Below are 12,532 nucleotides of genomic sequence, written 5' to 3' on the forward strand. Positions count from 1 at the left end.
ATTACAAATAAGGTGAAGCTAATTATAAAACCGTGTTAATAAGGCAGCAGGCGCGTTGGGGCGAATGAAGAGTTACATAGAAACATACAGGTAAAGCTAATAAAAGCGTGCTAATAAAAGCAATTGGTGGAGGGCGGATATCAGGAGGAGAAGGAGAGGATCACTGATCGTTTTCCAAAATTGTCTAGATCTCGATCTGTATGTGCCAGATACCAAAAACTACTGATTTAGGAGAAAATTTATATTAAGTTATAACAATTTATAGATTTTACACCAGAGGGGGGATAAAGGGGGGGGGGGGGGCGAAGGGTGTCACTGCTCACTTTGTAAGCCTCGACTTATTTTACCCCTTAAGTCTATGATATTGGTGAAGGCCAGTATACGTAAAGTTATAATGTGTAAAAATTACTAAAAAGTAATTGCTCGAAGAGGTCGTGGGACCTCCATCCCTCTTTCCATGTTCGAAAAAAATTTCGCTAGTAGACTATTGTCTGTGTCCCAAATTTCATCAAAATCGGTGTAGCCGTTCTGGCGTGATTCAGTCGCAAAGACTAAAAAATATAATAATTAAATTATAACTGTTCCTAGGGGGCGGGGACCTCCCCCATTTTGAAAAATATATAGCTAGTAGATCCTTCTAGACTACTGGCTATATGTGTGCAAAATTTCATCCAAATCGGTCCAGCCGTTTTTGCGTGATTGAGTCACAAAGACAAACGTCTGGACAAACATCCAAACATCTAAACATCCAAACATCCAAACTTTGCCATTTATAATATAACTAGCCTTTACCCGCGGCCCCGTCCGCAAGGAGAAAATGAAATATATGGGCTATTCACTTTAGCCTGCTTATCAAGTTATCTGTTTACAATTTTGTTTCTGTGTAATGCATTTTATATTTGTAATTGAGTAAAAAAAAGAAATAAATGAGCTGATAACCTGATAGGATCCCCAAATGATCCCGAAATTATCCATAAAAAGCCACGAAATGACCCCGAAGCTATCGCGGACGCATCTCTAAAACCATACAGAAATGCCTCCACAGGGTCTTCAAAAGTTCCCGGAATAGACCCAAAAAACCCGAAATGGCAACGACACGATTCTAGACTTATCCAGACAACCACACAGAAATGATCCCTGAAGGGTACCAAAATGATCCCGAAATAGTCACGAAAAAGTTGCGAAATGACCCTGACGGGCTCCCGGACGGATCTCAAAAACCATCCAGAATATATCCAGGAAGGGTTCCTATATTATCCCGACATAGTCCAGAAAAAGTTCCGAAATGACCCCGAGGGGATCCACGACGTATCGCGAAAACCATACAGAAATGAATCCGGAAGGGTCCAAAAATGATCCCGAAATAGTCCGGAAATGGCCCAGATGGGATCCCGCACGGATCCAGAAATGATTCCGGAAGCGTCCCAAACCTATCCCGAAAAAGTAACAAAATAATCTCGAAATTACTCCTACGGCATCCCGGATAGATCCAGAAATGACCTCGGAAGGGTCCCCAAATTACTCTGATGGATCCGGCAAACCATCAAGAATTGATGCCGGAAGGGTCCTCTAAATGATCCCGAAATAAAACAGAAAAAGTCATGAAATGACTCCTAAAGGGTCTCCAAATGATACCGAAATAGTCCCGAGAAAGTCCTGAAATTATCCTGATGGGTTCCCGTACAGATCCCGAAATCCATCCGGAAGTGATGCCGGAAGGGTCCCCAAATGATCCCGTATTAGCCCTAAAAAAGTTTCGAAATGACCCAGATGGGTTTCCGGACGGATCCCGAAAACCATCCAAAAATGAACCCGAAATAGTCCCGAAGAAGTCCCGAAATGACCCTGACGGGATCTCGGACGGACCCTGAAAACCATGCTTAAATGATCCCGAAAAAGTCCCGAAATGAACCTGACGGGATCCCGTTAGGTACCCCAAATGATCCCGAAATAATCCCGAAATGACCCCGACGGGGTCCAGGACGGATCCCGAAAACCAAACAGAAATGATGCCGGTAGGTACCCCAAATGATCCAGAAATGATGCCGGAAAGGTCCGCAATTGACCCCTTAATAGTCCCGAAATGACGCTGACGGAATCCCGGACGGATCTCGAAAACCATCCAAAAATTATGCCGAATGGATCCCCAAATGATCACGTATTAGTCGCGAAAAAGTTCCGAAATTACCATGACGGGATCCCGGACGGATACCCAAAACCATCTAGAAATGATGCCGGAAGGTACCCCAAATGATCCCGAAAAAGTCCTGAAATTACCCTGATGGGTTCCTATACAGATCCCGAAATCCATCCGGAAGTGATGCCGGAAGGGTCCCCAAGTGATCCCGTATTAGCCCTAAAAAAGTTTCGAAATGACCCAGATGGGTTCCCGTACAGATCCCGAAAACCATCCAGAAATGATGCCGAAAGGGTCCCCAAATGATCATGTATTAGTCGAGAAAAAGTCCCGAAATGACCCCGACCGGATCCCGGACTGATGCAGAAAACCGGAAGGTACCCTAAATGATCCCGAAAAAGTCATGAAAGGATCCCGGACGAATCCCGAAAACCATCCAGAAATGATGCCGGTAGGTACCCCAAATGATCCCGAAATAGTCCCGAAATGACCCCGTCCGAATCCCGGACGGATCCAGAAAACTATCCAGAAATGATGCCGAAAGGGTCCCCAAATGATCCCGTATTAGACGAGAAAAATTCCCGGAATGACCCCGACGGAATCCCGAACGGATCCCGACAACTATGCAGAAATGATGCCGAAAGGGCCCGAAAATGATCCCGTATTAGTCGAGAAAAAGTCCCGAAATGACCCCGACGGGATCCCGGACGAATCCCAAAAACCATCCAGAAATGATGCCGGAAGAGCCCCCAAATGATCCCGAAAAAGTCCCCAAATGACCCCGACGATATCCCGGACGGATACCGAAAACCATCGAGAATTTATGCCGAAAGGGTTCCCAAATGATCCCGTATTAGTCGCGAAAAAGAGCCGAAATTACCCCGATGGGATCCCGGACGGATCCCGAAAACCATTCAGAAATGATGCCGGAAGAGCCCCCAAATAATCCCGAAAAAGTCTCCGAATGACCCCGACGAGACCCCGGACGGATCCCGAAAACCATCTAGAAATGATGCCGGAAGAACCCCCAAATGATCCCGAAAAAGTCCCCAAATTACCCTGACGAGATCCCGGACGGATCCCGAAAACCATCCAGAAATGATGTCGAAAGGGTCCCCAAATGATCCCGTATTAGTCGCGAAAAAGTCCCGAAATGACCCCGACGGGATGCCGGACGAATCCCGAAGACCGTCCAGAAATGATGCCTAAAGGGACTCCAAATAACCCCGAAAAAGTCCCGTAATGATCCGGAAACCATCAAGAATTTATCTCTCGAAGGTACGCAAATGATCCCGAAAGTACCCCGACGGGATCCCGGACGGATCCCGAAAACCAAACAGAAATGATGCCGGTAGGTACCCCAAATGATCCAGAAATGATGCCGGAAAGGTCCGCAATTGACCCCTTAATAGTCCCGAAATGACGCTGACGGAATCCCGGACGGATCTCGAAAACCATCCAAAAATTATGCCGAAAGGATCCCCAAATGATCACGTATTAGTCGCGAAAAAGTTCCGAAATTACCATGACGGGATCCCGGACGGATACCCAAAACCATCTAGAAATGATGCCGGAAGGTACCCCAAATGATCCCGAAAAAGTCCTGAAATTACCCTGATGGGTTCCTATACAGATCCCGAAATCCATCCGGAAGTGATGCCGGAAGGGTCCCCAAGTGATCCCGTATTAGCCCTAAAAAAGTTTCGAAATGACCCAGATGGGTTCCCGTACAGATCCCGAAAACCATCCAGAAATGATGCCGAAAGGGTCCCCAAATGATCATGTATTAGTCGAGAAAAAGTCCCGAAATGACCCCGACCGGATCCCGGACTGATGCAGAAAACCGGAAGGTACCCTAAATGATCCCGAAAAAGTCATGAAAGGATCCCGGACGAATCCCGAAAACCATCCAGAAATGATGCCGGTAGGTACCCCAAATGATCCCGAAATAGTCCCGAAATGACCCCGTCCGGATCCCGGACGGATCCAGAAAACTATCCAGAAATGATGCCGAAAGGGTCCCCAAATGATCCCGTATTAGACGAGAAAAATTCCCGGAATGACCCCGACGGAATCCCGAACGGATCCCGACAACTATGCAGAAATGATGCCGAAAGGGCCCGAAAATGATCCCGTATTAGTCGAGAAAAAGTCCCGAAATGACCCCGACGGGATCCCGGACGAATCCCAAAAACCATCCAGAAATGATGCCGGAAGAGCCCCCAAATGATCCCGAAAAAGTCCCCAAATGACCCCGACGAGATCCCGGACGGATACCGAAAACCATCGAGAATTTATGCCGAAAGGGTTCCCAAATGATCCCGTATTAGTTTCGAAAAAGTCCCGAAATTACCCCGATGGGATCCCGGACGGATCCCGAAAACCATCCAGAAATGATGCCGGAAGAGCCCCCAAATAATCCCGAAAAAGTCTCCGAATGACCCCGACGAGACCCCGGACGGATCCCGAAAACCATCTAGAAATGATGCCGGAAGAACCCCCAAATGATCCCGAAAAAGTCCCCAAATTACCCTGACGAGATCCCGGACGGATCCCGAAAACCATCCAGAAATGATGTCGAAAGGGTCCCCAAATGATCCCGTATTAGTCGCGAAAAAGTCCCGAAATGACCCCGACGGGATGCCGGACGAATCCCGAAAACCGTCCAGAAATGATGCCTAAAGGAACTCCAAATAACCCCGAAAAAGTCCCGTAATGATCCCGGAAACCATCAAGAATTTATCTCTCGAAGGTACGCAAATGATCCCGAAAGTACCCCGACGGGATCCCGGACGGATCCCGAAAACCATCCAGAAATGATGCCGGAAGGGTCCCCAAATGATCGCGAAATAGTCCCGAAATGATTCCGGAATAGTCCCGAAAATGTCTCAAAATAACCCCGACGGGATCCCGGACGGTTCCCGAAAACTATACAGGAATGATCCCGGAAGGGTCCCAAAATGATCCCGAAAAAGTCCCGAAATTACCCCGGCGGGATCCCGGACCGATCCCGAAAACCATCCAGAAATGATCCCGGAAGGGCCTCGATATGACCCTTACGGGATTACAAATAAGGTGAAGCTAATTATAAAACCATGTTAATAAGGCAGCAGGCGCATTGGAGCGAATGAAAAGTTACATAGAAACATACTGGTAAAGCTAACAAAAGCGTGCTAATAGAAACAATTGAAGGAGGGCGGATGGCGGGTGTAGAAGGAGAGGACTACTGATCGTTCCTCCAAATTGTCTAGATCTCGATCTGTATGTGCCAGATACCAAAAACTATTGAAGTAGGAGAAAATTTATATTGAGTTATAACAATTTATAGATTTTACACCAGAGGGGGTGATAAAGGGGGGAGGGGCGGCGGAGTGTTTCACTGCTTACTTTGTAAGCCCTCGACTTATTTGACCCCTTGAGTCTGTGATATTGGTGAAGGCCAGTATACGTAAAGTTATAATGTGTAAAAATTATTAAAAAGTAATTGCACGAAAGGGTCGTAGGACCACCACCCCTCTTTCCATGTTCGAAAAAAATTTCGCTAGTAGACTACTGTCTGTGTCCCAAATTTCATCAAAATCCGTGTAGCCATTCTGGCGTGATTCACTCGCAAAGACGAAAAAATATAATAATTAAATTATAACTGTTCCTAGGGGGCGGGGACCACTCCCCTTTTGGAAAATATATAGCTAGTAGATCCTTCTAGACTATTGGCTATATGTATGCAAAATTTCATCCAAATCGGTCCAGCCGTTCTTGCATTATTGAGTCACAAAGACAAACGTCTGGACAAACATCCAAACATCCAAACATCCAAACATCCAAACATACAAACATCCAAACATCCAAACTTTCCCATTTATAATATAATATTAGATTAATAAATAAAAAAGGCAAAAATATTAAGGGGAAAAAACAAAGAGAGGAATGAGCATTAAAATTAAGAATTTGGGAAATTTCTTAAGAATGTATTTCGAAACAATTCAAGAAAGTTTTCTGTTAAGGGCTGGGCATACCTACCGCGGGTATATTCTGACCCGCTGGGGTATTATGTTTCGGCGTAGAAAATGTTGCATGTTGTTAAACATTTTAAAGCTCTCTTCAATAAATGGCATGAAACACTAATATTGCTTATTATTTTCTCAAGATGTATAATTAAACGATATGTCCCCAAAACCTTCGGAGAGCGTCTTTATCGCTAATCAATAGAGATGGGGAAATACCCGGTAAATTGGTTATATTTGTTAAAAATGGGTAAATACCCAAATATTTGCCCAAAAGAAGGGTAACAATATTCTTTGGAAAAATGTGGGAAACAAACACACAATCAATCCGAAATGAACCTGATTTTCAATAAATTTGTGGGTATTTTCCAACTAGATTAAATCTCTAATCCAGGGTTTTTAATAAATTTTTACCTAATAATGCATGCCGTTGTAGAAATTTTAGTTAACCCAGCAAAAACTGTAAGTCAAAAAAAGAGTCGGAAAAAATATCTAAATCATTTGAGAGGCCGGAATTAATGTATTTCAGTTCTTGCGATGGTCGTCCTTCATGAGCCTATTAACATATATCATTTGAGCCTAAATAAGAGTCCTAAATGAATCTTAAAAGGCTTTTGAACAGGTCATATATATCCTCTACTGAAACTCTTTCCGGCGTCATTTTTAACGCTATTGAACTCCGATATATCACACCTATTTGGCATATTTATTAGGCATCGTCAGTGCTCATTGGGGTATATATGGCTCGACACACCAGGACAAAGCGCGGTAGTTTGGCGGTCACATTAAAAATGTTGTGAAGCGTCCGACGTTAATACAAAAAAAGAAAAGGGTAACCAAAATGTTAGGTTAGGTTAGGTTGAACTGGCCGGTCCATGAGACTGATTGAGTCCGTAGTGTTACCAGAAGTTTGTTTTAACGACCAAACTGAAAAACCCTATCAAAAACTAGGGCCTATGTTATAAAATAACTCCGTCCTCCTGGCAAATACTAGAAGCTTCCTATGACTTAAGCCACGTGCTGCTTCTAGATCTGACAGCTGTATCACTCCTTATAGCTGGAGTCTTAGCCTGGCAAGTGCAGGGCACGAGCACAGAACATGCTCGATCGTTTCCTCCTCCAACCCGCACTTCCTACATCTGCTATCACTGACCAAGCCTAATTTAAAGGCATGTGACGCCAGAAGGCAGTGTCCAGTCAGAATACCCGTTATGAGTCTACAGTCCTCTCTTTTTAATGATATAAGCAACTTTATTAGTCTAAGGTTGTAAGACCTACACATAATCTTCGACACTACAGTTCCGCGCTTGAACCCACGCATTTCCCGCTCGGTTGATCATGTGCACCTCTCGCCTTCGCTTAATCTCGCCTAGTCTAATTGGGACGTCTACGGAGCAAGCTTCAAGGAATGCGCCCTTTTTAGCTAGTTCGTCCGCTTTTTCTGCTTATTTCCGGATCAGCACAGTATACCGCAGACCCTACTCCTTCCACTACTTTGGAACCATCTGTGTACACATCTATCGCCGCGTCCGCCATTTGCGCACCCTTGCGCCAACCGTCCAGCTCTGTTGTGGCCTTAAGATCTCCCTCGAAGCGCAGATAGGGAATCAGGTAGTCTGTTCGTCTTGTGAGTGATGACGCTATACTACTATGGCCATATGGTCGGCGGTCAAGCTGCTCCGAGGCACCGAGCCTCATTGCGGTTGTTAATGCTATGTTCTTTGCTACCAGGTCTACAGGTGGAATGTGAAGAATGGCACACAGTGCAGCGGTCGGGGTTGTTTTCAGGGCTCCCGTTATGCTAAGCATCGATAGTCTGCATACCTCCTCTAATTTTTTGAGTTATGTTGTTTTTTGTGTGGCTTTCCACCAAACAAGAACTCCATAGTATAGATTAGGGCTTACAATCGCTGTAAAAACCCAATGAGAAAGAGATGGCGATAAGCCCCACGTACACCCCAGCATTCCTTTACATGCATAGAGTGCCGTTGAGGCCTTCTTGACCCTCTCCTCCACGTTGAGCTTCCATGACAGCTTACTGTGTAGGATGATCCGCAGATATTTTGTGCAAGGTTTCTCCTGTAAGGTCACCCCTCCTAACTTAGGTGTGGTCCAATTTGGGTCCTTGTACCTCTTTGTAAACAAGACCATATCCGTCTTCTCCGCATTGACTTTCAATCCGACATTAGATGCCCAGGTATGAATATCCCAAAGCGCCCGATCTATCAAAGAACTAATCGTTGGAAGGCACTTTTCACTTATGACAATTGCAACGTCATCTGCGTAAGCCGTAAGGTTTACGGGTCCCTCATCAAATCGCCGGAGCAGTTGGTTGATGACCAGCGTCCACAGCAGAGGTAATAGCACCCCTACCTGCGGCATTCCCCTGTCCACTGATTTCGTGGCCTCGTACAATCCCCATTGTGATGTTTTCTTCCTGCAATTTAACATGCAGCCGATCCATCTGGTTAAGGCTGGATGTACTTTAATGTAATTAAGACCGTCCATAATCGCCCATTTTGCAACATTATTGAGAGCCCCGGCAATGCCCAAGAATACTCCTAGAGCATATTCCTTATATTCCAGGGATTTCTCTATGCTTATTACCTATGCGGTGTCTACCGACTTGCCTTTGGTGTACGCATGCTGTGTTGTGGAGAGCAGCTTTTCATCCACGTTGGACTTTATGTACACATCTATCAGCCTTTCAAAGGTTTTGAGCAGAAATGATGTTAAGCTAATGGGTCTATAGTCTTTGGGATACACGTGACCGATCTGCCCCGCCTTTGGTAGGAAAGCTACACGAGCAGTTCTCCAAGAGCGCGGTACATGATTCAGCGTTTTGCACCCATCGAATATTATTTTAAGCCATTCCACAACCGCCATACTTGAAACCTGTAGCATGGCCGGGAATATACCGTCTGGGCCCGGCGATTTAAACTTAGACAACGTTTTCACTGCCCATTCTATCTTGGTATCGGTCACCAAGCCCGGCACTACTAGGTCCGTGATCGAAGTGTGAGTGATGTCTGCTGGCTCTTCTAAACCGTCTCCCGATGGGAAATGTGTGTCGAGAAGCACCTCAAGGGATTCCTCACTATTACGTGACCATTCCCCGTTCTCTTTCTTTATTATTCCCTGGACTATGTTTCCCCTTGCTAGGACTTTTTTCAACCGTGCTGTTTCGCTGGAGCACTCGTATGACCGTACAGAAACTTTTCCATGAGTTTCTCTTCGCCCTGGTAATTTCACGCTTGTAGATCCTCATTAGATCCCTGTACTCGTCCCGACACGCTTCGCTTTCCGCGGTCTTTGCGAGCTTAAACATTTCTTTTACCTGTCTTCTTAGAAGACTCAGCACATTACTTCACCATGGCGGCTTTGCTTTTCCTCTGAATCTTCTTAGAGGGCAAGCTTTGTTATACGCAGTCACAAGCGTCCTTGTTAGGAATTCATTCGACTTCTCCAGTTCCTCCACATTGGCAATCTCTTTGGGTTGTCCCAGTTTTGTTTCTACATGTTTCTGGAATTTAGTCCAGTTCGTTGACTTAGGGTTTCTAAAGGTTCCTCCCTTCTCTACCCTCTTTAGGGGGATGCTGAAGCTGATATACGCATGGTCGGAGAAGGATGGTCTATCAAGAACCATCGAATCATACCTTGATATATCACGCTCGGAGCTCAATGTAATATCCAGAACATTGCTGGATGTTGGACCAATGTATGTAGGGACATTTCCCCTGTTGGCTATCTACAAATTGGTTTGCAGGATGTAACAAAAGAGAGATTCGCCTTTCTCGTGCGTATCTGCTCCTCCCCACGCATTGTGGTGCGCATTTGCACCTGCGCCTATGACCAACCGCCCTTTGCGCTCTTCCTCCTGTACTAGCCTTTTGCACTCCATCGGTGGAACCTCCGCAGCATGGGCCATGTAGGAGGACGCCAGGATAAATGCCTGCTTATTCTTTTGCTCAACGGCCACCGCTACGAGGTCCTCAGTGGTGTAATTAGGCAGCATATACATATGAATGCAGCTATTTCCTTACCATTACTACAGCTCGCACCCGTCCTTCCGTTTGCGTGTAGTAAGCGCCAAATCCGCACACGCTAAGTCCAGAAAGCTTTCCTCCCGATGAGGGCCACTGCTCCTGGATTAGCGCCACGTCAAACGAACCCTCGTCAAGGATTGGGAGGAGTTTGCTCGACGCCACTTTACTGTATTGGAGGTTTATCTGTAGGACTCGCAGCACCATTGGGCTGTTTGTCCCCCTTCAGCACCTTCGTCGTGACGTCGTCGTCCTCCCTTTGCCCTTTTGGTTTAGAGTGTTCGAAGCCCCCTTCAGCCTCTTGTAACTGTTGTGCCGGGTGTTCCTCTATGCGACTCACAGCACCATCTGGCTGTTGGTCCTCTTCTAACACCTTCGCGATGACGTCGGCTCCCTCCACCTGTCTTTTTTCGCTTAGGCTTTTGAGGCCCTTTTCGACTTCGCCCACTTCCACGGTGTTAGGATTTTTATCCTCGGGACTTCTTTTCCTGAGTCGCATATAAATTTTGCCTGTACCAAAGGACATTTTTCCAAGCTGCGTGTACAATATATCCTCCGCCAGCTTGTTTCTTTGGAAGATGTAGAACTGACCTTCCTCCGTAGGCCGAGAAACAGTAAGTACCTTCCAATCCTGTGTCGGTATGTTCAGATTCTGGTTCTGCAGAAGTCGCAGTGTGTCCTCCGACTTCATCACGCATGGTATCCATACCTTAACTTTTGGTACCGTGGGGATTTGCGCTTTATCCACCACCTCAAACCGAGCGTTCGTGCCTTGCCTTTGGAGGTTTGGAACCACTTCCTCAAGCCACCGCAAGCTCGCGATGTTGTCGCACGCTATCATCTTCACACCATTATACCATCCCCCCGAATCAAAGGTTGGAAGGGGCTCACTTGGTTGTTCCCGCATCATCTTAAGCATTAAGCTAATAAGTTCCCTTTCTACAGATCTCCACCTTTCAGTAGTCATCTGTCCGAAAGGACTGCTACGATCAACAAGCGCCACAGTCATCTTCTCGGGAAAAGCAGGAGTCTTAGTGTTAACTCCCTTTGGCACCTCCGAGAAAACCGGAGTCTTAACTTTAACTCCCTTTAGTACCTCCAAGAAAGCCGGAGTCTTAGTTTTATCTCCCTTTGGCTTATCTCCTACTTCCGTAGTTTGAACTTCCCTCCGACTCGCAGCTTTCGCGGTAGTTGCAACCTCGCTATTGGGGCCCATCAGTCTTACAGTTTGGGCCTACTTGTCTTGTCTATGCGGCCGCCCTGCCTCGCGGCTCTGGGACTGGGTCCTTTCTGCTTCTTGAAAGCAGGCTTGTCGCCTTCCGCCGAACGTTGCCTATTCATTCTGCCATTCGACACTTCTTCCTCCTCTTATCGGTTGCAGAACCGAGGGTTTCTAGCAGCAAAACTTTTGGACTGCCTTCGACCTACTTCTACCACCTTATGGGCCCATTCGAAGCGCTCGATCTCCACTTCTGTTGGGTCGGCCACTGCTCCCAGGCGTTGGACAATTCTTAGTGCTGCACGGTACTGCGAGAGAGCTCTTTTACTTCCTCTGCTCCGTACCTTTCTCCACTCTTCTACTCCGTTTTCATTTGTGTGCTTTTCCAACACGGAGTTAATTGAATCAGCACTACTCTCGCGCCCCGAGTCCGACGCATCGCTTAATGCGTATTTGTCGTCCTTGGCTTCCGACGCAGTCCTCTTATCATCTTCCTTATTACAATTTGGTAATGAGTCGTTCATCTTGGTCGTACGACCACCTGCCCGACAAGGCGGGCTCAGCGGTCCAGTATTATATACGGGGAAATAACTGTCAGCCGCAGCAGCGCCCCTTACTGTGGTAAGGCCATCAATACTTCCCGAGGTGGCCCGGTATCGGAAGCCTCCGTTCGAATACAGCCGAATTTATCCCCTGGCTGCAAATCGTCCAATAGGCACGGTCCGCATAACACCCTGGATTAGGGGGTTGGCAGTTCTTGGTCACCGACATTCCGCCGCCCTCCTATGAGACGAAACAGCGTAGATGCCAGTCCTAAACAGCTCCGCCTAATAGTCGGGCGCTATGGAGATCGGCTAAGCTCGCACACCAACGACAAGGTGCCTACCCTAGTGAGGGTCGCCATACGAACGTACAGCTCAACATCGTTCTCCGAGGAACAGATTGTGCGTTGACCTGGGGACCCGGCACATGAAACCACAGACAAACCGCAAGAACTATAACGCCTGAGAATGCTACAAATAAATTGGCACAAGAAGGTTTCAAGCATATGCGAACTCTTTAAAGAAGAAAAACGTCGATCTGGTTACCTATGGCCAGCGATTATGGAGGAAACCCTTTTGAACGGAGA

Source organism: Eurosta solidaginis, chromosome 3 (assembly GCF_040869045.1).
Source record: "Eurosta solidaginis isolate ZX-2024a chromosome 3, ASM4086904v1, whole genome shotgun sequence".
In the NCBI taxonomy this organism is placed as follows: Eukaryota; Metazoa; Arthropoda; class Insecta; order Diptera; family Tephritidae; genus Eurosta; species Eurosta solidaginis.